The sequence below is a fragment of the Hemiscyllium ocellatum genome, chromosome 44 (assembly GCF_020745735.1).
Source record: "Hemiscyllium ocellatum isolate sHemOce1 chromosome 44, sHemOce1.pat.X.cur, whole genome shotgun sequence".
In the NCBI taxonomy this organism is placed as follows: Eukaryota; Metazoa; Chordata; class Chondrichthyes; order Orectolobiformes; family Hemiscylliidae; genus Hemiscyllium; species Hemiscyllium ocellatum.
In genome coordinates, this window is record NC_083444.1 from 8,834,794 (window position 1) to 8,860,885 (window position 26,092).

The 26,092-nt window shown below is 43.4% G+C and overlaps 1 pseudogene; it reads left to right on the plus strand.

Annotated features, from left to right (window-relative positions):
• Positions 1–1,814: 1,814 nt before the first annotated feature.
• LOC132835214 (cytoplasmic 60S subunit biogenesis factor ZNF622-like) lies at positions 1,815–24,364 on the plus strand (annotated as a pseudogene).
• Positions 24,365–26,092: the final 1,728 nt, after the last annotated feature.

Here is a 26,092-nt window from a genome sequence, read left to right on the forward strand (position 1 = left end):
AAAACTCTAAAAATGAGGGCCTCTCCAGGTCGTATAACATAGGAACAGTGAAGGCTATTCAGCCCATCATGTCTGCACTCCTATTCAATGTAATTGTTGCTGATTTGATAATCCTCAACACTGTTTGCCTGCCTTTTCCCTATGAGTCTGAGTTAGAGTGGTGCAGGAAAAGCACAGCAGGTCAGGCAGCATCCAAGGAGCAGAAAAATCGACGTTTCGGGCAAAAGCCCTTCATCAGGAATAGAGACAGGAAGTCTGCAGGGTTGAGAGATAAATGATAGGGGGGGTGGGGTTGGGGAGAAAGTAGCATAGAGTACAATAGGTGAATGGGGTGGGGATGGAGGTGATAGGTCAGAGAGGAGGGTGGAGTGGATAGGTGGAAAGGATGATAGGCAGGTAGGACAGGTCATGGGGACAGTGCTGAGCTGAAAGTTTGGAGCTGGGGTGAGGTGGAAGGAGGGCAAATGAGGAAACTGGTGAAGTCCACATTGATGCCCTGGGGTTGAAGTGTTCCGAGGCGGAAGATGAGGCGTTCTTCCTCCAGGCGTCAGGTGGTGAGGGAGTAGTGATGGAGGTGGCCCAGGACCTCCATTCCTCGGCAGAGTGGGAGGGGGAGTTGAAATGTTGGGCTACGGGGCGGTGTGGTTGATTGGTGCAGACGTCCCGGAGATGTTCCCCCTTCCCAATAACCAACGTTTCCTTTAACCCCCTCCCCCACCCAGCACACCCACCTCTGTCCAAAAGCGGTGTTGCAATCATGTCCACCGTATATCCCCCAAAAGCTATGTATGTTGTATATCAGTGATGTCACAGCAAGCTTGCATTTATGTAGCACCATTAATATAAAATGTTCCAGACAAGTTTGACACATTCTATTAGAAGGTTTGGCCAAAGAGATTTAACTTGACGGAGCATCTCAAAAGTGGTTCAAAACTCCTTGAAAGTGGAGTTGCAGGTAGATAGGATAGTGAAGAAGGCGTTTGGTATGCTTTCCTTTATTGGTCAGAGCACTGAGTATAGGAGTTGGGAGGTCATGTTGTGGCTGTATAGGATGTTGGTTAGGCCACTGTTGGAATATTATGTGCAATTCTGGTCTCCTTCCCTTCAGAATAATGTTGTGAAACTTGAAAGAGTTCAGAAAAGATTTCCAAGGATGTTGCCAGAATTGGAGGATTTGAGCTACAGGGAGAGACTGAATAGGCTGGGACTTATCTCTAGAGTGTCAGAGGCTGAGGGGTGACCTTTATAGAGGTTTATAAAATCATTAGGGGCATGTATAGGGTAAGTAGTCAAGGTCTTTTCCCTGGGGTGTGTGGGAGTCCAGAACTAGAGGATATAGGTTTAGGGCGAGAGGGGGAATAATTTAAAAGGTAGCTAGAGGGCAACTTTTTCACACAGGAGGGTGGTGCGTGTATGGAATGAGCTGCCAGAGGAGGTGATGGAGGCTGGTACAATTACAACATTTAAAAGGCATCTGAATGGGTATATGAATGGGAAGGGCGTAGTGCTGGTAAATGGAACTAGATTAAGTTAGGATGTCTGGTTGGCGTGCTTGAGTTGGACCGAAGGATCTGTTTCCACTCTGTACGTCTCTACGATTCTGAGAAGACAGCCAGTGAGATTTAGTAGACAATTCGAGTGTGGGACCTGGGCAGCTATGAATACAGCCAACAGGTGAAGCAGATCTTGTTGATATCAAGGATAATTGTGCATGCACTCTGGATTTGAGTTGTAATGGAAAGTGATGATAATGTTTGTTCTTTGTGGACCTGATTTCTTTTTTGGGTGTTCTAAATGTTATTTTTGTTTAAGCAATGTCTTCCTACACCTGTATCACATGTCATGTGGCTTTTGGCGATGCTGAGGTTCAGAGTCTCACTGCCAAACAGATAGGCTCAGATCTAACCTGAGGCGTAAAGTGGCAGACATGCCTGAAAACTACCAAGGACGTGTATTGGCCCTGAGATCATCTGTAGAAGAGAAGAGAAAGGGGACTGCTACAGACTGCACATCTTGTGGTGAAAGATTTGCCACATGATAACCATTTAAAATCCAAGGAACACCAGGACTCAGAAAAGCAGTCCATTCATGTTGCAAGTGAACAGCTGAATTAGATTACTTACGGTGTGGAAACAGGCCCTTTGGCCCAACAAGTCCACCCCAACCCGCCACCCACCCATTTACCCCTTACCTAACACTACAGGCAATTTAGCATGGCCAATTCACCTGACCCTCACATCTTTGGGCTGTGGGAGGAAACCAGAGCCAACCCACACAGACATGGGGAGAACGTGCAAACTCCACACAGTCAGTCGCCTGAGGCGGGAAATGAACCCGGGTCTCTGGCGCTGTGAGGCAGCAGTGCTAACCACTGTGCCACCATGCCACCCACTAGTGTGGAAGATTTGGAGATGGGGCTAAAGCAAGTATAGAATGGACAAAGGTACCACGAATCTAGCCATCCAGCAGGCTGTGAAGGCCCAGCTGGCTCCCTCAAAGAGGAAAAAGACTGTTGTCCCAGTGACTTTGAGTCTCGAGTCACAGCTCACAGCAGCTAGCTAGCTTCTTCAGAACAAGAAGAAACCTGACAAACCACCTCGGTTACTATGGTTCGAACAGCAAGCCACAAAATTGGACCAACTCGAGTATTTTGAGGAGGAAACTATGATGGAGGATGAAGATGATGGTAAATAATAGCAAATCAACACCTTGTTTCTGGTTCAGTTTTAACAACTGTCTATAGGATATGCCCACTGCTCTAAAGTTCCCACCACCTTCTCTTTTGTTAAGAAATATTCTAATTCCTAAGCACAAGGTAACTCGTTTAGCAATTCACCAGTATTTATTTCGATTGAGCAGAGAGTGCACCTAAACATGTGATGGCTGTACACTCTTACTACTTCAGACCCTAATTAATACATGCATTAAACACATTTTGATAAAGTTATAGAAATGCCCTACTGACAAAAGGGTACGATTTGTGAGCATCTGCAACCTCAATTATTCAAAATTTGTTTTATAAGAGTTGCAGTTTGTATTTCCTTTAACAAAAGTGTTCTCAGTAATAAATCATTTCACTTCTGGGTACGTTAATTTTGATTTAATTGATTTATTGTCACGTGTGCTGAATTACACTGCAAAGCTTTGTTTACGAGCAGTGCAGGAAGATCATTGTAAGCAAAGATGTACAGATCAGAAAGGCTTAGTGGAATGGAAGGTACTAGGTGAGAGCGTTGTTAACAAGGTCAGTAATATTTGAAGTTAGAGAGTCCATTAATCAGTTTAATAACAGCTGGGAAGAAGCCGTTCCTGAACCTGCTGGTGCGTGTTCAGGCCTCTGCATCTTCTGACTGACAGAAGAGATTGTAGGAGATTTGTACTGCACTCCTGGGCATAATGGGGACTTAGTTAGATTGATCCGCACTTGACTGACTGAGAGAATGTTGCCAGCTCTGAATATATTCACACTCAAACATTGTACAGAGATTTATATCAAATAGAACACTTTTATATGTACTATAAGTTTAAAAATGCCTTTAGTTTCAACTTTGCACTTTTTCTAATAGGTGAATGGGAGGAAGTGGATTCTGTCTGTGATGAGGAGGAACAGTTTAAAAACGAGAGCCGGGCAGGTAAGCTGAGTGAGGACTCTCCAGCTGGCAGTATTCCAATAACAGACTGCTTATTTTGTTCACATCACTCTCGGTCTCTCTTGAAAAATATTGATCATATGACTAAGATGCACAGTTTTTTAAAAATTCCTGACATTGAATAGTTAGTGGATCTAAAGGGTTTGGTGAAGTACCTGGGTAAGAAAGAAGGAAATGTACATTTTGACCATGTTCTTAATGACAAACTAATCCACTTAGCTTTTAATAAGGCATCAACTATAGAGGAAAATTAAATAGGGTCGCTTCTGAAAATAAGTGTGACGATTAAAACCAGTCATCTGAAAGGGTGGTTGCCTTGCTGCATTGAATCTTCATGTACAGTGATTCAGATCTAGTGAAACAGGGATCTTTAGATCTTTTACCTCTCACTGTGTAGCTAACATTGCTTTCCCAGCTGCGTTGCTATGGAGAACTGCCAAGCACAGCTAGCATAAAAGAACACTTAACAAACTCCTGGACACAGCGTTGACCTTTTCTAAAAGTGTAGCATTAATATTTGACACACAACTGAGAATTTGGTGAAAATTAATCTGGCTTGAATGTGGTTGTGAGAGATCTTGTGTGAGCTTTGGGACTATAGCTTAATCTGATGGTCTCACTTTCATATCACTTGGATGAGTGAAGACTCAGAAATTTAAGTCTACCATCAGTTGGACATGATAGCCAGAGAAATATGACCCACCTATCATTTTTAATGCATAGTAAATTGACTGTCAAAAGGCAATGCTTAAATTAGTTTAGTTTTGCGTTTCGGAGTTGTAGGAAACTGTTGTTCACGTCACACTCTATTTTAAAATATTGATCATATGACAGATGCACAAACTCCTTAGTAAACTGTTGTTTACTAAGGAAGTTAAAGCTCTTGTCAAGAGGAAGAAGAAGGCTTATGTTAGGATGAGATATGAAGGCTCAGTTAGGGCGAGTGAGAGTTAAAAGGTAGCCAGGAAAGACCTAAAGAGAGAGCTAAGACGAGTGAGGAGGGGACATGAGAAGTTGTTGACGGATAGGATCAGGGAAAACTCTAAAGCTTTCTATAGTTATATAAGGGATAAAAGAATGACTAGAATAAGGTTAGGGCCAATCAAGGACAGCAGTGGGAAGTTGTGAATGCAGTCAGAGGAGATAGGAAAAGCGCTAAATGAATGTCTTTTTCCAGTGTGAATACTGATGAAAAATAATGTTGCTGAGGAGCATACTGAGAAACAGGCTAGATGGAATTGGGGTTCACAAGGAGGAAGTGTTGGAAATTCTGAAAAGTGTGAAAATAGGTAAATCTCCTGGGCCGGATGGGATTTATCCTAGATTCTCTGGGAAGCCAGGAAGGAGATTGCCTAGCCTTTGGCTTTGATCTTTGTCGTCATTGTCTACAATGCCAGAAGACTGGAGGATAGCAAATGTTGCTCCCTTGTTTAACATGGGGAGTAGACACAGACCAGGGAGCCTTACTTTGGTTGTGAGTAAACTGTTGGAAAAGGTGATAAGAGATAGGATTTATAATCATCTCAATAGGAATAAGTTGATTAGGGATAGTCAACACAGCTTTGTGAAGGGTAGGTAGTGCTTCACAAATCTTATTGAGTTCTTTGAGAAGGTGTTCATACAGGTGGATGAGATTAAAGCTGTTCATGTGGCTTTTATGGATTTCAGTAAGACATTTTCATAAGGTTCTCTATGGTAGGCTACAGCACAAATTACAGAGGCATGGGATTGAGGGTGATGTAGCAGTTTGGATCAGAAATTGGCTAGCTGAAAGAAGACAGAGGGTGGTGGTTAATGGGAAATGTCCATCCAGAGGTTCAGTTACTAGTGATGTATGGTAAGGATCTGTTTTGGGTCCACTGCTGTTTGTCATTTTTATAAACGAGTAAAAAATGAGGTCTGCAGATGCTGGAGATCACAGCTGCAAATGTGTTGCTGGTCAAAGCACAGCAGGCCAGGCAGCATCTCAGGCTTATGCTCGAAACGTCGAATTCTCTATTCCTGAGATGCTGCCTGGCCTGCTGTGCTTTGACCAGCAACACATTTGCAGCATTTTTATAAACGACCTGGATGAGGGCATAGAAGGATGAGTTAGTTAAATTTGCAGTTGGTACAGTTGTGGATACTGCCAAAGGATGTTATAGGTTACAGAAGGACTAAATAAGCTGCAGAGCTGGGCTGAGAGGTGGCAAATGGAGTTTAATGCGGAAAAGTGTGAGGTGATTCACTTTGGAAGGAGGAACAGGAATGCAGAGTACTGGGCTAGCGGTAAGTTTCTTGGTAGTGTAAATGAGCAAAGAGATCTCTGTGTCCACATACATGGATCCCTGAAAGTTGCCACTGTTAAGGGCTGTTAAGAAAGCTTACGTTAGCTTTCATTGGTAGAGAGATCGAGTTTTGGAACCATGAGATATGCTGCAGCTGTACAAAACAGTGGTGCGGCCACACTTGGAGTATTGTGTGCAGTTCTGGTCACTGCATTATAGGAAGGATTTGGAAGCTTTGGAAAGGGTTCAGAGGAGATTTACCAGAGTGTTGCCTGGTAAGGATGGAAGATCTTATGAGGAAAGGTTGAGGAACTTGAGGCTGTTTTTGTGAAGAGAGAAGGAGGTTGAGAGGTGACTTAATTGAGACATATCAGACAATCGAAGGGTTAGATTGGGTGGACAGGGAGAGCCTTTTTCCTTGGATGGTGACGGCTAGCACGAGAAGGCATACTCTCAAATTGAGGGATGATGGATATTGGACAGAGGTGAGAGGTAGTTTCTTTACTCAGTAGTATGAGTGTGGAACGCACTGCCTGAAACAGTAATAGACTGATCAACTTTACAGCATTTAAATGATCATTGACGAGAATGGAGTAATGGAGGATTGATGGGCTTCTTATTGGTTTCACAGGTTGATGCGACATCGAGGGCTGACGGGCCTGTAATGCACTATGTAGAGTGTATTTTTAACTGTTTGGGTTCAAAACTTAGATTTGATGAGATGCCAAAAGATTGTGGATGTGGTTGATTTGGCGTCATGTAAGTAGCTGCTCGTGATGTTTGCAATTGTATTTTTGCAGGAGAAAAGGTTGGTCTGGGAAATGTTTGCCTGTGGTGCAACGAGAAAGAGCATCCCTTTTACTCGACTGAAGCTGCCCAAGCTCATTAGGTTGACGGCAGCCATTGTCAACTCTTCACAGTTGGAGATGCTGTTATTGAATTTGCAGACTTCTATGACTTTAGGTAACAAAAAATGCCTTTTTCATATTGCATGTATACGAGAAATAATCCTGCTTTTAGTAGAAACTTGGGCACTATTTTAAAAATGTTTAATATTTGACACTTTAACCTAACCGCCTTTTATCTCTCACCATCCATGGTTTTCAATATTTCTGTCCACCCAACTTCTTTGAGCATTTGCTTATGGGTTAATAACTAGTTTGCTTGGAACTGCACGCTCAAATGTAAACCGCCGAGCCCAATGCCTTCCCAGACTTTTTCCACTTTTGAACACATAGCAAGGCTTGGAAATTGTTGTGATTTCTGGGACATTGCAGGAGGTGCTGTGAAGCTTGGGGCTGTGAGTGAGATTACTGCTGTCACAACTGGAGTGAATGTCCGTGATGGCCACTGCTACCTCAAAACCTGGGACCCCAGAATTTCAATTTTCATGGCCCCCCCCCAACTTTGGGAAGCTGTGGTCTTTGAACAGGCATGCTTTCTCATCGGATTTAATGATCTCATCCCCAGCTAATCCTTGAGTCTTGTCCATTGTTTCCTCTCCATTATTGCACCATCTATGCGCTTCTGAACTAGGAGAACTAACTTGAAGGATATCTATTACTTTGATTAGTTACCTCTGTCAAAACCACCCTTGACTCAGCAATCAGCTTTAGGGTAAGCATAACTCTGGGTTTCCTCTTGCTCATAGCAAGTACTCCTTAAAAACTGAGTTCGTTTTTCCAAACCAGAAAATGTCAGGATCTTGAGAATCTGTTCTTCACGGGCGATTTGTTCGGCTGTTTTGGCAGATTCCTTGGCTTCTTATTGGTTTTTAATTAGTTTCTCCATCTCTTTTATTCTCAACATACTGATGCATGACTCTTGTCACTCATCACCTTTTCCTTCTGAGTATACACCCCATCAACTTCTGCTGTGGCTCCCCATTCACCTGAAAAGTTTAAGCCTTTTATTTGCAAGGGGACCGAAGTAAAATAATTAAGCAGGTATTATGACAAGTTTAGAAATCTTTGATGAAACGACACCTGGAATACTGTACGCAGTTTGAACTAATTGTTTTTGTTACGAAATTGAGTAGAATACTCGTGAATTGGGAGCCAGGAAGTTAGAAGTTTGGTGTTAGGAAAATGTCAGGGAGAGATAGCATTGCATGGTCCCTTTAAAAGTTCAAGTGCTTTTTCTAGGCTTGGAGATTTAAATTGGATATCTGTGACCAGCATCTTGAAAGTTTGCAAGCACGCAGCACCCAAATTGAAGCGTTAGTGTTGAAACACTGGACAGTTAGCTGGCCAAGCAGTTGTTTCTTTATTACCAAAGCAATTGGATTTTGAATTTAGCCAATCAATTTGAACCAGGTACTTACCAAAAAAAACCTGTTTAATTTAAGTCTGATGGTTTTGACAACATAGGAACAATTCTGGTGGAGAAATATTAATGTCATCAGGGGTATGAAAGAAGGAGGCAGTTGGACAAAGACCCTAGAGCTACCTGCCATCTGGCAGAGCTAACAGCCCTCAGCTCCCCAGAGAGAATCGCTGCTCTCTTAGCCTCCTCTGTCTTAGAGAAAGCACCATCTAGTTAACAGTGGTACCAACGGACACAACTAGTTAACATTCCTGACAGAAAGAATTGACCCAGAAGGCATTTCTGACTGAAGAATCGATGGAGAAAGCACAAAACATTTTGGAAGCCACATGGACTGGTTGGGCCGAAGGGCCTGTTTCCACACTGTAGGGAATCTAATAAACATAAATAACCTGGTCGTAATTTCGAGAGACTGAATTCTTTCTTTTGTGTAAATGGAACATGTATTTATTGGAACAACATACCATTAAAGTCTTGCTTTATTCATGAATAGTTAGAAGGCATTTATTCTGCTTGTTAATAGTTCAGTTAATTTGTTCACTGTTAGAGCTGAATAAACAAATTGTTATTTGTTAATTTTAAAGCAAGTGTCAGGGATTTCTTTTATTTAACTTACTAGAAGTGATTAAAGGCAGGGGTATGTCACGTTTCACACACCTTTAACAGATTGAGGTGAGGTGCTCCTCTGGGTATTTTGGTTTTAGTTCTCTGGGAGGGGGTGGGTGAACCTCAGTTTTATGACATAGTTAAGGAACAATATAACTGCTTTGGAAGCAGTACAGTGAAGGTTCACTGGGTTTCTGCGATCAAAAGACTGTGTACTATGAAGGAAAGCTGGGTGGCACAATGGCACAGTGGTTAGCACTGCTGCCTAACAGCGCCAGAGACCTGGGTTCAATTCCTGCCTCAGGTGACTGTCTGTGTGGAGTTTGCATGTTCTCCCCGTGTCTCCCCGGGTGCTCCGGTTTCCTCCCACAATCCAAAGATGTGCGGGTCAGGTAAATTGGTCATGCTAAATTGCCTGTAGGTTAGGGGTATGGGTGGGTTGCGGGTTGGTGTGGACTTGTTGGGCTGAAGGGCCTGTTTCCACACTGTAAGTAATCTAATCTAAAAAACAAAATTGGGTCTGTGTTCTCATGGTTTGAAGAATTAGCAGTCATTAAGATTATGATGGGCCTTAACAGAGCAGAAACCACAACCTACATTTGGGGGAGACACTTAGGATTGGGATTGAAGTGAGAATGGTTGCGGTTCTTTGAAATTCTTTACCCTGAAGTGCTGTGGATGCACCAACATTGCATATATTTGATATGGATTGATTTGTGCCTCTAAATCCAGAGAGAGGGGAGCAGAGTGGAGTGGATTGAAACGCGAGCAGCCACAATCTATTTGGAAAGTAGTAGAGGATTGATTGGTCATGTACGGTCTATTCTTATTCCTGTTTCTTATGTCCTTATGCCCATCAATGTCCTTTCCAGTTCCCTGTGGTTGCTAACATTATGACAGCTAACTGCTCTTTCCCTCCTTCCTCCATCTGTTATCCCACCCTTCGCCCTTAGCTCTTGACAACTGCCGTTCCATTGCCAATCTTTATTTTGTTGCCCTCTGCGAGCCCCTTGAACATGTTAATGCCTGTGATGAGGAAAAGAAAAGACGCAATTTGCTTGGGGAAGCCAACGGGGACCTTGGTGCTAAGGGTTTTCTTTGTCTTGGTTTGAATTTCTGTGCCTGGGATGTATTTTGTTTCCCTACTCCCAAACAGCAAGCTCTGTTTTCACGCACTTCATGATTTCTGTTTAAAAGCGTTCTCCTTCCAACTGTTGGGCCACATAGTGTTAAAGAAGTCTGATAAAACATACCCAGTGAAAGCCTAAATCACAATTTCCCACCTTGTCAAACAGACTTGGAGTGTCGGTACTATTGAAATCAAAATAGGATAAATAGGCTTGAAAGGCGTTGGTAAATGAATAAATCTCCCTGTAAATATCTGCTTTCTGGCCATATCTTTTCTATTTTATAAGCAAAGTAGAAAGATTAATAGTTGTTATTAATAGGCTGTTTATCCTGTTTATCTCGTGTCAGCCATTTTGTGTCTTAATGCTGGAGCAGGGGGTCTCATTTTATTTAACCCTTGTCAACCATTTTGTGTCTTTCAAACATGGACCACCCTTACATATTCCAGTGCAAGAGACTACTTTAAATCTGTTTGCTAACTTTTTTAATTTTGCTTCTCTGCCTACAAAGAGGGAGTTATCCTGATCCCAAAGATGGAGAAGATGTTGAAATGAAAGCTGCAGATGCACCAGCCAAGAATTTGGAAAACGATGAGGAAACAATAGGGCTTGTGCTTCCTTCGGGTTTGTCTCCAGCCCTGATATGCCACCTCGCATCTTTGTTACACAGACTAGGCTGGGCAAGTTCCATGTTTATGCACTACGTTGATAAATTAAACGAGAGCAATATTGATGGTAATAAGTGAAATAATGCAGATGCTGAAAATCTGGAGAAATTCTGTGGCAGCATTTGTGAAGAAAGAAACTGAGTAATGTTGCAACTCCAATATGTCTCTCTTCTCCCGAACTGTTAAGGCTTTTTATACTGGATTGTTATAAGTAATTATTTATTATTGCTCCTGAGCAGATACTCGCTGTAATATATTTTGGTTAGACATTTTTTATTGACAAAACATAGAACATAGAACATGGAAAATGACATCACCGTACAGGCCCTTTGGACCTCGATGTTGCACCGATCCAAGCCCACCTAACCTACACTAGCCCACTTTCCTCCATATGCCTATCCAATGCCCGTTTAAATGCCCATAAAGAGGGAGAGTCCACCACTGTTACTGGCAGGACATTCCATGAAGTCACAACTCGCTGAGTAAAGAATCTACCCCTAACATCAGTCCTATACCTACCAATGCTTAATTTAAAGCTATGTCCCCTCGTAATATCTGACTCCATACGTGGAAAAAGGTTCTCATGGTCAACCCTATCTCAACCCCTAATCATCTTGTACATCTCTATCAAGTCACCCCTAAACCTTCTTTCCTCCAATGAAAACAGCCCCAAATGCCTCAGCATTTCCTCATACGATCTTCCTACCATACCAGGCAACATCCTGGTAAACCTCCTTTGCACCCGTTCCTGTGCCTCCACATCCTTCCTATAGTATGGCGACCAAAACTGCACACAATACTCCAGATGCGGCCACACCAGAGTCTTATACAACTGCAACATGACCTCAGGACTCCGGAACTCAATTCCTCTTCAAGGTTTGTGCGAAGATTTGTAGCTCGGGTGCTCGTTGTTGTGGTTCTGTTCACCGAGCTGGAAGTTTTTGTTGCAAACGTTTCGTCCCCTGGCTAGGCGACATCATCGGTGCTTTGGAGCCTCCTTCGCAGGAGGCTCCAAAGCACTGATGATGGCACCTAGCCAGGGGACGAAACATTTGCAACAAAAACTTCCAGCTCGGCGAACAGAACCACAACTCAATTCCTCTACCAATAAAAGCCAATACGCCATATGCCTTCTTCACAGCACTATTTACCTGGATGGCAACTTTCAGAGATCTGTGTACATGGACACCAAGATCCCTCTGCTCATCCACACTACCAAGTATCTGACCATTAACCCAGTACTCCATCTTCTTGTTACTCTTACCAAAGTGAATCACTTCACACTTAGCTACATTGAACTCCATTTGCCACCTTTCTGCCCAGCTCTGCAGCTTATCTATATCCCGCTGTAACCTGCCACACCCTTCCTCACTTTCAACAACTCCACCGACTTTTGTATCATCCGCAAACTTGCTCACCCAACCTTCTAGCCCCTCCTCCAGGCCATTTATAAAAATGACAAACAGCAATGGTCCTTAAACAGATCCTTGCGGAACACCGCTGGTAAAAGCTTGGTATAATCATGTTTCCTGATCCTCAGATTGTCTGATCCCCTTTAGGCCTCACTATCATTTTCCTCCATATTAAAATCCAATTCTTTTTGTGGGATACCCTTGGGAAAGTGGTGTGCCATTTTCTCGAACTACTGCAGTTTGTATAAACATATACCATGCACTGGTCAGGATGACTGTGGCTTAGAGGGAGAGTACAGGTTGACCCCTTTCTTATACTACCCTTGTTCTTTTAGTTAATAGGAGTTGCAGGTCCTGTCTAAGGAGTGTGGTGGACATAGATTCAGTTATGACTTCCATCAGGAGATTGAGTAATCATTGGAAAATAAAATGTTTGGCTTACTGAGAAAAGGTGGAGAAGGATGATTGATGGAATTGTTCTTGGAGAGAGCTAGCACAGAAAAGTCAATGGCTGCCCTTGTGTGTTCCCAAAATGTAAGCACAATGAGGGTACAATCCTATGTATTTTCAGCCGGTAAGTTGTTTGAGGAAATTTGATGATGTATTTTTGACTTGTGTTTCATTGTTCACAAATCATTATGGTTGGTTATGCAAAAGAAAATCATTCTAACTCACTTATTAGATTAGACTTACAGTGTGGAAACGGGCCCTTCGGCCCAACAAGTCCACACCAACCCACCCATACCCCTAACCTAACACTACGGGCAACTTAGCATGGCCAATTCAACTGACCTACACATCTTTGGACTGTGGGAGGAAACCAGAGTACCCAGAGGAAACCCACACAGACACGGGGAGAATGTGCAAACTCCACACAGTCAGTCGCCTGAGTTGGGAATTGAACCCAGGTCTCAGGCGCTGTGAGGCAGCGGTGCTAACCACTGTGCCACTGTGCCGCCCACTAAGATGGTCTATTCTCCTTTCTTTTAAAATAAAAATGAATCAAGAATTTGCCCTAGGACTGAACCCTTTCAAATTTCAGAACATCTTTTCTATAGTACTTTTACAAACCAGCCTTTAAATATAGATATAAGTATGGGTCACTTTATACTTCACCCTAATGTGTTGCATTTACCTAAAGGGTTCTGGAGTTCTCTGGCATTTTACTATATTTACTGGGAAATGCGCTTCAACGGTCAAGGCTGTTTGAGTATTACCAGTAAAGCAGATTTTTAGCTACTAATGTCTCAAATGGTTATACGATAAGTAATAAGTAAAAAGAACATTTTCCAGAACAAATAAGATCATTTTAGTCACTTTATCAAAATGTATTGTCAAGGATTTTAACAGTAGTCTTCCACTACTGGGATTACACGGATGATCAGTTAGCTTAATGAGAGCCACGTTTTGTCATAACAACATCAAAGTGCCTTTTGTTCATCACTGACTTGAGCTGAGACTATCCATTCACACAATTCTCTTTTAGGTAGATTTGGAAAGAAAAAAATAATTTTCATATTAGGCCTACAATAGTACTTGTAGTTTCATTTTAACGCATGCATTTGATTTATTGTATGGGCGTAGAGGGAGGACACGACAGGAAGACAGAAACAGTGATTAGTGTCAAATATCAAAATGCATCTCTCTTCTGAACCACTTTTCCTATTTAAAAACAAGACAACTTCAGGCATTGCATTAGTGAAATTCATTTTTGTGCTGGTTAGAAAATGGAGTTGCAATTTATCGTTACCTGTGTGGGCGGCATGGTGGCACAGTGGTTAGCACTGCTGCCTCACAGTGCCAGAGACCCAGGTTCAATTCCAGATTCAGGCAACTGAGTATGGAGTTTGCAAATTCTCCCTGTGTCTGCGTGGGTTTCCTCCCACAGTCCTTAAAATGTGGGGGGGTGGTCAGGTGAATTGGCCAAGCTAAATTGCCTGTAGTGTTGGGTAAAGGGGGAATGGGTGGGTTGTAGGTTGGTGTGGACTTGTTGGGCCAAAGAGCCTGTTTCCACACTGTAAGTAATCTAATCTCTCTTTTGAGAAAGCCCTACTGACGCTACCTGACACGGATGCTTCATTTTGTACGTGTAGTTTCCTATTTATGATGATGCGGAGGTGCCGGTGTTGGACTGGGGTGGACAAAGTTAAAATCACACAACACCACGTTATAGTTCAAAGTTTGGGAGACGATTTGTAGCTCGGGTGCTCGTTGTTGTGGTTCTGTTCGCCGAGCTGGGAATTTGTGTTGCAGGCGTTTATAAATGCCAGAGGAATCAGCACAGAAGCGCTTCACAGGAGGCTCCCAAGCACTGAAGATGTCACCTAGACAGGGGACGAAACGTCTGCAACACAAATTCCCAGCTCGGCAAACAGAACCACATTATAATCATATTATAGTCCACCAGGAAGTACAGGCTTTCGGAGTCTGGAAGTTTTTTTTTCCGAGGGTGGGAATGTCAAGTACGGGGAGGGGTGGGGCATAGATTAAAGTAAGAGGAGAAAAATTTAAAGGAGATGTGCAAGGTGTTTTTTTCAAACTTCCTTGGTACTTTTAGCTACCTAATGAAGGAGCAGCACTCCAAAAGCTTATATTTTCAAATAAACCTGTTCAACTATAACTTGGTGTTGATTTTTAACTATTTATGATGAACATTATTGATTAATAGGATCTCAAAAATAGAAATGATAATACTTTCTGTGATTGTACATTTGAAAAGGAGTTTTGTGCCGAAACAGCATGTTTGGTGTCAGGAAGGGCTTTTAATAGAACATGGAACAGTGCAACACAGGACCAGGCCCTTTAGCACACCATTTCAGCGTTGACCATTCCAAACTAATCCCATGTGCCTGCACATGAGCCATGTCCCTTTATTTCCAGCCTGTCTAAATGACTCTTAAACTATCATTTCTGCTATCATACATGCTACTGCCACATACCCTGGCAATGCATTCCAGGTATCTCTATTTTTGAAAAAAAAACTTGCCTTGCACGTCTCCTTAAAACTTTTCTCCTCTTCCCTTAAACCTATGTCCCCTTAGATTTGACATTTCCACCCTTGGAAAAAGACTCCCAATGACCCTATGAGTGGTCTTCCATTAGCCTCTCAATTTTATATCCTATCAGATCACCCTTCACCCTCTGAATCTCTTGCAAAAGCAGTTCAAGTTTGTCCAACCTCTCCTTACAGCTACTACACACCAATCCAGACATTTTTTTTAGATTACTTACAGTGTGGAAACAGGCCCTTCGGCCCAACAAGTCCACACTGACCCGCCGAAGCGCAAACCACCCATACCCCTACATTTACCCCTTTACCTAACACTGTTGTGGTTCTGTTCGCTGAGCTGGAAGTTTTTGCTGCAAACATTTCGTTCCCTGGCTAGGGAACATCATCAGTGCTGTTGGAGCCTCCTGTGAAACGCTGCTTTGATGTTTCTTCCGGTATTTATAGTGGTTTGTTCTTGCCACTTCCGGGTGTCAGTTTCAGCTGTAGTAGTTTGTATGTGGGGTCCAGGTTGATGTGTCTGTTGATGGATTTTCTTGCCGTTTCCGGGTGTCAGTTTCAGCTGTAGTGGTTTGTATATTGGGTCCAGGTCCATGTGTCTGTTAATGGAGTTTGTGGATGAATGCCATGCCTCTAAGAATTCCCTGGCTGTTCTCTGTCTGGCTTGTCCTATGATGGTAGTGTTTTCCCAGTCAAATTCATGTTCCTGGTTGTCTGAGTGTATGGCTACTAGGGATAGCTGGTCGTGTCGTTCTGTGGCTAGCTGATGTTCATGGATGCGGATTGTTAGCTGTCTTCCTGTTTGTCCTATATAGTGTTTTGTGCAGTCCTTGCATGGTATTTTATAAACTACATTAGTTTGGCTCGTGCTGGCTATTGGGTCCTTTGTTCTAGTGAGTTGTTGTCTGAGTGTGGAAGTTGGCTTGTGTGCTGTTATGAGTCCTAAGGGTCGCAGTAGTCTGGCTGTCAGTTCTGAGACGCTCCTGACGTATGGTAGTGTGGCTAGTCCTTTTGGTTGTGGCATGTCCTCGTTCCGTGGTCTATCTCTTAGGCATCTGGTGATAAAGTTGCGTGGGTATCCGTTTTTGGCGAATACCTTGTATAGGTGTTCCTCTTCCTCTTTTCGCAGTTCTGGTGTACTGCAGTGTGTTGTGGCTCTTTTGAATAGTGTCCTGATGCAGCTTCGTTTGTGTGTGTTGGGGTGGTTACTTTCATAGTTTAGGACTTGGTCTGTGTGTGTTGGTTTCCTGTGTACCCTTGTGGTGAATTCTCCGTTGGGTGTTCTCTCTACTAACACGTCTAGGAATGGGAGTTGGCTATCCTTTTCCTCTTCTCTCGTGAATCGTATTCCTGTGAGTGTGGCGTTGATGATTCGGTGTGTTTTTTCTATTTCTGTGTTTTTGATGATTACAAAGGTGTCATCGACGTATCTGATCCATAGTTTGGGTTGGATTTGTGGTAGGGCTGTATGTTCTAACCTTTGCATAACTGCCTCTGCTATGAGTCCCGAGATTGGTGATCCCATGGGTGTTCCGTTGATTTGTTCGTATATCTGATTGTTGAATGTAAAGTGTGTGGTGAGGCACAGGTCTAGTAGTTTAAGTATGCCGTCCTTGTTGATAGGTTCGGCCTCCTGTGTTCTGTTATGTATGTCCAGTAGGTTGGCTATTGTTTCTCTGGCTAGGGTTTTGTCAATTGATGTGAACAGTGCCGTCACGTCGAATGATACCATGGTTTCTTCTTTGTCTATGTGTGTATTCCTGATGATGTCCAAGAATTCCTGTGTTGATTGTATGGAGTGTTTGGATCCGCTGACTAGGTGTTTCAGTTTTTGTTGTAGTTCTTTGGCCAGTTTGTATGCTGGTGTCCCTGGTAGTGATACTATGGGTCTGAGTGGGATGTCTGGTTTGTGTACTTTGGGTAGTCCGTAGAATCTGGGGGTGTTGTTGCTTTCAGGTTTCATTCTTTGCTGGTCCGCTTTGGTTATCTGTCCGTTTTTTTGTAGATTCCTTAGTGTGTTGATTATTCTATTGGTGAGTTGTGGTGTGGGGTCGGAATCCTTCATTTGGTAGGTGTTGGTGTCTGCGAGTAGTTGTTGTGCTTTATTGATGTAGTCTGATTTATCTAAGATGACCATCATTCTGCCTTTATCTGCTGGTAGTATGATTATGTTCTTGTCATTTTTCAGTGCTTTCAGTGCTTCCCTCTCCTTGGTGTTGAGTGTATGTGTATGTCGTTTTCTTATCATCATAGGTACGACCATTTGTCTCACTGTTTGTTGTGTCTCTTCTGTCAGTCCATTGTTCCTGAGTGTGCATTCTAGTGCTGCTAGGAAGTCTGCTGTGTTGGCATCCCTGTAGTTGTATTTGAGTCCCTTGGCCAGTATAGTTCTTTCCATGTCTGTGAGCTGTCTCCATTAACAGACACATGGACCTGGACCCCATATACAAACCACTACAGCTGAAACTGACACCCGGAAACGGCAAGAACAAACCGCTATAAATACCGGAAGAAACATCAAAGCAGCGCTTCACAGGAGGCTCCAATAGCACTGATGATGTTCCCTAGCCAGGGAACGAAACATTTGCAGCAAAAACTTCCAGCTCGGCGAACAGAACCACAACAACGGACACCCGAGCTACAAATCTTCAACCAGACTTTACCTAACACTACGGGCAATTTGGCATGGCCAATTCACCTGACCCGCACATCTTTGTGACTGTGGGAGGAAACCGGAGCAAACCCACGCAGACATGGGGAGAACGTGCAAACTCCACACAGTCAGTCAACTGAGGCGGGAACTGAACCCGGGTCTCTGGCGCTGTGAGGCAGCAGTGCTAACCACTGTGCCGCCGTGCCGCCCACATCATCCCGGTAAACCTCTCTTGCACCCTCTCCAAAGCCTGTACATCCTTCCAATAGCGTGGAGACCAGAACTGCACTGAATACTCCAAATGTGGCTGAACTAGAGTTGCCAAATTTTGTAATCATTTCCATGACCTATGAAGACAAGCATGCATTGTTTTAACTTTACTGTCACTTTCAAGAGACTGTGGACCTGCACCCCAATGTGCCTCTGTATATAGAACGTAGAACAATACAACACAGGAACAGGCCCTTCGGCCCACCATATTGCACAGAACATGACGGCAAGGTAAACTAATCCCTTCTGCCTGCCCGTGGTCAATATCCCTCCATTCCTTCCTTATTCATGTGTTTATCCAAAGGCACCTTGACCACCCCTAATGTATCTGCCTCCGTTCCTACCCCTGGCAGTGTGTGCCAGGCACCTACCACTGTGTTTTTAAAAACAAAAGTCTTGCCCCTCGTAGCTCCTTTGAACTCTTTTCTTTTCCCCTGCCCCCCCCGCACACACCTATCCTTACCTTTAATGCATGCCTCCTAGTATTTGATGTTTCAATGTTGGGAAATGATTGACTGTCCACCATGTTTATGCCTCTCAAAAGAACTTCTGTCAGATGTCCCTCTGCCTCTGCTGCTCCAGAGAAAACAAGCCCAGTTTGTCCAGCCTCTCCTTGTAGCTCATACCTTCTAATCCAGGTAGAGCCTGGTAATAGTAGTCTTCTGCACCCTCTCCAAAGCCTCCACATCCTTCCTGGAATGTGGTGTCCACCAATGATCACCAATACTCAGTGTGACCTAAACAAACTTTTATAGAGCTGAAACATCACATCCTGACTCTTGTATTTGATGCCCCAAGCAATAAAAGGAAGCATGGCATGTGCCTTCTTCATCATCCAGTCTACTTCTGTGGCCATTTTCAGGGAGCTATGGATTAGGACCCCAAGATCCCTCTGTACATCATTGCTGTTAAGGGTGTTGCCATTTAATGTTCCCTTAACATTTGATCACCGAGTCTTAAAACTTCATGCTTGCCTGGATTGAAATCCATTTGCTATTTCTCTGCCCATATGGACCCCATATACAAACCACTACAGCTGAAACTGACACCCGGAAGCGGCAAGAACATCCATCAACAGACACATCGACCTGGACCCCATATACAAACCACTACAGCTGAAACTGACACCCGGAAGCGGCAAGAACATCCATCAACAGACACATCGACCTGGACCCCACATACAAACTACTACAGCTGAAACTGACACCCGGAAGCGGCAAGAACATCCATCAACAGACACATCGACCTGGACCCCACATACAAACTACTACAGCTGAAACTGACACCCGGAAGCGGCAAGAACAAACCACCATAAATACCGGAAGAAACATCAAAGCAGCGCTTCACAGGAGGCTCCAACAGCACTGATGATGTTCCCTAGCCAGGGAACGAAACGTTTGCAGCAAAAACTTCCAGCTCGGCGAACAGAACCACAACAACGGACACCCGAGCTACAAATCTTCAACCAGACTTTAAGCCCATCTCTTCAACGAATCTATATCCCATTCTATCCTACTGTATCCACAACACCTCCGATTTTTGTCATCAGCAAACTTACTAATCCACCCGTCTACATTTTCATGCAAGCCGTTTATAAAAGTCACAAATGGCAGAGGTCCCAGTGTGGATCCCTTCGTAATGTTTCTTGTCATAGACCTCCAGCCTGAAAAACAGCCTTCCAACACTACCCTCTGTCTCCTGTGGGCAAGCTAATTCTGAATCCACCCGGCCGAGTCACCTCAGATCCCACGCATCTCAATTTTCTCCCTGAGCCTACCACGAGGTACCTTGTCAAAAGTCTTACTAAAATCCATGTAAACAACATGCACTGCTCTACACTTATCAATCACCCTCGTCATCGCAAAAAAAAACAATCACGTTAGTAAGATATGAACTGTCCTGCACAAAGCCATGCTGAGCGTCCCTAATTAGGCTATTCTTTTCCAAATGCGTTTAAATCCCATCCCTAAGAATCCTTCCAATAGCTTCCCGTCACTGGTCTACAATTTCTTGAATGATCCCTATTTCCCTTCTTGAACAGAGGAACAACATTAGCTACTTGCCAGTCCTCTGGGGCCTCTCCAGTGGCTAGAGAGGATACAAAGATTGTTGTCAGTGCTCCTAAAGGTCCTACCATTTGCAGTATGCCTTCCTCTTGCACTTGACTTCTCAAAATGTACGACCACACATTTGGCTGGATTAAACTCAATCTACCATTCCTTTGACCACTTTCTAACTGGCCTGCTGTATCGGTTGATAATCTTCCTTACTATCCACAACTCTACCAATTTTCAGTGCAAGCTCGCTAGTTGGGCCATCACATTTTTTTTCATCTAAATCCTATTACTTATTACAAACAGATCCCAGAACTGATCCTTCCAGAGCACCACTGATCACAGGCCTTCAGTCAGAAAAGCACCTTCCACAGCCGCTACCTGCCTGCTATGACCAAGCCACCTTTTCCAACTTGCCAACTCACCATGTGACTGAACCAGCCTACCATGAGGGACCTTGTCAAATGATTTAGTCAAGTCCCTGTAGATCCAATTTGTGAACAAGAACTCACCCACCTAAAGCCATGCTGACTATTCTGAATAAATGTATCAGTGCACTTGTTAGCAAATGTCCAACCTATGACCAAATGATAGATGGAAAGTTATTGATGGGACTGTTGAAGATGGACTAGCATACTACCTTAGACTCTTGCAGTGATGTCCTGTGGTTGAGATGATTGACCTCAATAATAACTCCAACCAGAAGTAATTTATTTTCCCCCGTGATTCCCATTGACTTTGGTTTTGTTCAGTTGCTTCAGTACCATACTTTGGTCAAATGCTGCCTTGATGTCAAGGCCAATCATCTTACCTCAACTCTGCAATTCACCTTTATTTACATTAGATTGCTTACAGTGTGGAAACAGGCCCTTCGGCCCAACAAGTCCACTCCGACATGCCCATTCCCCTACATTTACCCCTTTACCTAACACTATGGGCAATTTGGCATGGCCAATTCACCCTGACCTGCACATCTTTGTGACTGTGGGAGGAAACCGGAGCACCCGGGAGAAACCCACACAGGAGAATGTGCAAACACAGTCAGTCACTTGAGTTTGGAATTGAACCCAGGTCTCTGGCGCTGTGAGGCAGCAGTGCTAACCACTGTGCCACCGTGCCGCCCATCCATGTTTGTAATGAGGTCAGGGACTGAGTGGACTTGGTGAACATCATTGTGTTTTGTCAAGAACTGCTCGGTCACCCTGTTGGCAATGCCTTCCATTATTTTGATTTGAGAGTAGACTGATGTTGGATTTGTTTTGCCTTTTGTGGACAGGACTCTACCCAGGCAATGCCAGGTGCTCCAAGCATCAAACTAAAGAAATATTGAATAAATTAAATGCGCTTGCAATATTTTTAATGTGCTTTTTTTTTGCTGAATTTTCACAGGTGCTAGAATTGGTCATCGATCGTTGCTGAGATATTGTAAACAACATTTTGGTATTTCTAGAGCAGTGGGGCTTGGGCAGAATGCTGCAGCAATACACAGCACTAGGCTGGTCAAGTGAGCTTGGTAAGTCAGAAGAGTAATATTATGGATCGTGGAAATTGAAGTTAAAAGCTTGCTGGAAACACTTGGGTTTGGCAGCGTTTGCAGAAAGAGAGATACAGAGCTAACATTTCAACTCTGACCTTTCATCAGAACTAGAAAGAATTTAAGAATGCAATAAGAGCAGCATAGTGGTTCATTGGTTAGCACTGCTGCCTCTCAGTGCCAGGGACCTGGGTTCAATGCCACCCTCAGCCAACTGTCTGTGTGGAATTTGCACATTCTCCACATGTCTGCGTGGGTTTCCTTCCGTAGTCCAAAGGAGTGTTGGTTAGGAGGATTGACCATGCTAACTTGTACATAGTATGCAGGCTAGGTGGATTAGCTGTGGGAAGTGCATGGTCCCAGGGATGGAGTAAGTGATTGGATTTGGGTGGGATGCTTTCCAGAGGATCAGTGTAAATTCAATGGGCCAAATAGTCTGCTTTTATATTGTACAGATACTACAATTATAGAGTTATATAGCGTGGAATCAGACCCTTCGGCCCAACAAGCCCATGCTGACCACAATCCCAAGCTAAACTAGTCCCACCTGCCTGCTCCTGGCTGATATCCCTCCAATCTTTCCGTTTCATGTATCCATCCATATATCTTTTAAATTGTTGTGGTTCTGTTCGCCGAGCTGGGAATTTGTGTTGCAGACATTTCGTCCCCTGTCTAGGTGACATCCTCAGTGCTTGGGAGCCTCCTGTGAAGCGCTTCTGTGATCCTTCCTCCGGCATTTGTAGTGGTTTGAATCTGCCGCTTCCTGTTGTCAGTTCCTGCTGTCCGCTGCAGTGGCCGGTATATTGGGTCCAGGTCGATGTGCTTATTGATGGAATCTGTGGATGAGTGCCATGCCTCTAGGAATTCCCTGGCTGTTCTCTGTTTGGCCTGTCCTATAATAGTAGTGTTGTCCCAGTCGAATTCATGTTGTTTGCCATCTGCGTGTGTGGCTACTAAAGATAGCTGGTAGTGGCTAGTTGGTGTTCTTGGATGCGGATCGTTAGCTGTCTTCCTGTTTGTCTTATGTAGTGTTTTGTGCAGTCCTTGCATGGGATTTTGTACATGACATTGGTTTTGCTCATGCTGGGTATCGGGTCCTTCATCCTGGTGAGTTGTTGTCTGAGAGTGGTTGTTGGTTTGTGTGCTGTTGTGAGTCCTAGTGGTCGCAGTAGTCTGGCTGTCAGTTCACAAATGCTCCTGATGTATGGTAGTGTGGCTAGTCCTTTGGGTTGTGGCATGTCCTCGTTCCGTTGTCTTTCCCTTAGGCATCTGTTGTTGAAATTGCGGGGGTATCCATTTTTGGCGAATACATTGTATAGGTGTTCTTCTTCCTCTTTTTGCAGTTCTGGTGTACTGCAGTGTGTTGTGGCCCTTTTGAATAGTGTCCTGATGCAACTTCTTTTGTGTGTGTTGGGGTGGTTGCTTTCGTAGTTTAGGACTTGGTCTGTGTGTGTGGCTTTCCTGTATACCAGGTTGGCTATTGTTTCTCTGGCTAGGGTTTTGTCGATACAGGTCACCTGCTGAACATACAGAACAGACAACAGGACGTTGAACCTATCAACAAAGACTGCATACTCAAACTCCTGGACCTGTGCCTCACAACACACTTCACATTCAACAACCAAATATATGAACAAATCAATGGCACACCCATGGGCTCACCCATCTCTGGACTCATAGCAGAAGCGGTAATGCAAAGATTAGAACAAACAGTCTGACTGCAAATTCAACCCAAACTCTGGGTCAGATACATGGATGACACCTTTGTAATCGTCAAAAACACAGAAGTAGAAAACACACACCGGATCATCAACGCCACACTCACAGGAATCCGATTCACAAGAGAGGAAGAAAAGGACAACCAACTCCCATTCCTAGACGTGATGGTACCATAAGACCATAAGACCATAAGACATAGGAGTGGAGGTAAGGCCATTCGGCTCATCGAGTCCACTCCGCCATTCAATCATGGCTGATGGGCATTTCAACTCCACTTACCAGCATTCTCCCCGTACAGAGAACACCTAACGGAGAATTCACCTCAAAAGTATACACTTAGACTGGGGACGAAACGTCTGCAACACAAATTCCCAGCTCGGCGAACAGAACCACAACAAATCTTCACACAAACTTTGAACATCTTTTAAATGTTGTAATTTTATGAAAAGGTGTCTACGGTAGCTGTGAATGGAAAGGTAATGAATGATTATTGTCTAAGTGGGATGAGGCGTTGCAGCAAGGAATGAGTAAAGGGTAGTCCTGCAGAAAAGGAAACAGAATGGAGGTAGAGGTTGTTAAGCTCTGTGATGAGTCTGGAATGCTGAAAAATACCCATCTGAATCTTTATCGCGATTTGTGATTCCTGATTCAAAAAATTGTGTTCTGCTGACTCATGTATTAAATAAACAGTGAGCTGAACTTCTCGTGTGTTTACTTGAACGTACCTTGAGTGCTTGAAACCTCTGAATTTGTGGAAAATTCCACTTATTTTGTGGATTCTGTTTTACAATCGAATTAAACTTAAGGTATTTCCTGTTGACAATATGAAGATTGATAATACATAATCAACTCCATTTTTTCCTTTAAAAAGATCTGAATGAGCACGAATGATCTGATTGTAAATTGGTGTTGATTTTTCATGTTCTCTCTTCCCTCACAACAAAAACATCTCAGAGAAAAGAGCGGGACATGCAATATGTACAAAGAATGAGATCCCAAGTGGATGTTGAAGACAGCATTGTCCAACAATGCAACAAAGCAGATGCATTTCAGACCTCAAATCCTATTTTAACAATTGCCAGCAGACGCAATGTACAGGTTACCTGGCAACTGTGGCGGATATTTCCAACACTGAACTTTAGAATTGCTGATGTCTTTTCTGATTGAGATTTCTGTTTTTACGCATCTGCCATGTTTTCATAATGTGGAGGAGCTGATGGTGGACTGGGGTGGGCAAAGTTTTTTTTTTAAAAAAATCACAACACCAGGTTATAGTCCAACAGGTTTATTTGGAAGCACTAGCTTTCAGAGCGCTGCTTCTTCATCAGGTGGTTGTGAAGCAGGACCGTAAGACAAAGAATTTAAACCAAAAGGTTATTGTCATGCAAGTAAAATGATACATTTAACAAACCTTGATTGTTGTTCAGTCTTTCATCTTTTGGAATGGTTTATGGTTTTGGTTCATTAAATCCCAGAATTATATTCTCAAGATAAGTTAAAGTTTTATTAAAAAGTAACATTTCAGCGGCGGCACAGTGGCACAGTGGTTAGCACTGCTGTCTCACAGCGCCAGAGACCTGGGTTCAATTCCTGCCTCAGGCGATTGACTGTGTGGAGTTTGCATGTTCTCCCTGTGTCTGCGTGGGTTTCCTCCGGGTGCTCCGGTTTCCTCCCACAGTCCAAAGATGTGCGGGTCAGGTGAATTGGCCATGCTAAATTGCCCGTTGTGTTAGGTAAGGGGTAAATGTAGGGGTATGGGTGGGTTGCGCTTCGGCGGGTCGGTGTGGACTTGTTGGGCCAAAGGGCCTGTTTCCACACTGTGAGTAATCTAATCAAACAATGCATTAAAGGTGTGAAGTCAGCGTCTGTCCATATTGCAATCTTGACTCAGGACTAGTCCTATTTACAACATTATCATATGGATTGACTGTCTGCATTGGGTACTTACCAGATGTGCATTGGTTTTTGAGCATATGCGCACACATCCACACGCACACACTCACATTCTGTCTCTCTCTCTTGCACGTGCACACAGAAGTTCACAGGGTGAATTTGTATTTGCAGAATTATATTGACATACATTCAATTTTGCTCAATACATGCACAACCGGTAGGCAGGCAATCCATATAATATTGGGTAAATTCCACTTTGGAAAATAGAACCAGTCTGAGTCAAGATTAAGATACAGACTGACTCTGAACCTCACACTTTTAATGGATTGTCTGAGCTGAGATGTCACCTTTTTATACATAAAACCTTAACTTGAGAATGTAACTTCAAAGTTCTGGGATTTGCATATTAATGAACCGAACCCTGTAACTCTTTCTGAAAGATGAAAGACTGAACAATCCTCGATTGTTGTTAATTTTATCATTTTACTTGCATGTAATATTTTGTTGTAAGTTTTGTATCTTCTGGTCCTGTTTGACAAACACCTAATGCTCCAAAACCTAATGCTTCCAAATACATTTGTTGGATTGTAACCTGGTATTGTGTGATTTTTAACTTCATGCATTTCATACGTTTGCCCTTGTGTCAAGTTAGAAAGTTAAGCAGTTTTCATTATTGAAGCCATTGTTAAATACTTAATACAGTAATCCAATCTCAGTTTGATACATAAGGCCATAAGACATAGGAGCAGAAATGAGGCCATTCAGCCCATTGAGTCTGCACCACTATTCCATTATGGCTGATCAGTTTCTCAACCCCATTCTCCTGTTTTCTTCCCATAACCATACTCAAAAACCTATCTATCTCAGTCTTAAATATATTCAATGACCTGGCCTCCACAGCCTTTTG